This window comes from Triticum aestivum, chromosome 3D (assembly GCF_018294505.1).
Source record: "Triticum aestivum cultivar Chinese Spring chromosome 3D, IWGSC CS RefSeq v2.1, whole genome shotgun sequence".
In the NCBI taxonomy this organism is placed as follows: domain Eukaryota; kingdom Viridiplantae; phylum Streptophyta; class Magnoliopsida; order Poales; family Poaceae; genus Triticum; species Triticum aestivum.
Window position 1 is genome coordinate 508,226,037 of NC_057802.1, and position 914 is coordinate 508,226,950.

Here is a 914-nt window from a genome sequence, read left to right on the forward strand (position 1 = left end):
GACACACCTCTCTCTTAGTAGTTGGCAGATATGATTTCATCATATCATTCGGTAGGATATCCCTGGCTGTTAGGCTGGATGGTAATACGAGGCAAAATTTTACCCTAGTTCGGATCCGACCCTTGCAGTTGAAGAAAGAACCTACTCCTGGTACTGTATATTAGTGATAGGGGTGTGTACAAAGTACACGTGAATACCTGGCATTGTGCGTGTGTGTATACTATCGACGAACTAGCCCCCAAGCTTGTATAACATACTAAGGGCCTAGGGTTACAAATCATATATAGTCGGCTTATCACCAGTGGGGATAGAGTCCTCCGCGACTCTAGTAGCTTCGTGTTGTACGCCGAGTCCTCCACATGGGTCTTCGTATAACACGTCTCGGTCCAACCTATATGTGGTGCAGGATGGAACCGACCCATGAGTCTTCATGTTGACCAACCACAACTAGAAATGATGTGCCCACCACACCACACACGCAATCGGCCACTAAGAAAATAAGCATATACAATAGTACAACGGTATCTAGCTCACGATACGTCTCCATATTTTGTTGATGACACTGACGGACTTTGCATTTGATGCATGCTTCGTATTTTGTTGACGACACTTACGGTCATTGTATTTGAAGCGAAAGCACGATATGGTCACTGGACTTCAGAATAAGCTCATCACGGTCACCACATACATTTTGTTGACGACACTTATGGTCATTGTAATTTGTTGATAACACGATCAATTGACCAGTCAAACGGTCCACATTCAGCAGCGCACATTACCATAGGGCCCACTCGTCAGCGCGTATATGAAGGACATAAATGGTAATAAATTAGTGGTCGGTGGGTATTCGAAGTCGTGAGACTTCTGGTTGGCAGTCACCGGCGGTTGGGGGGCGTTCATTGGGCGGTGGGGTG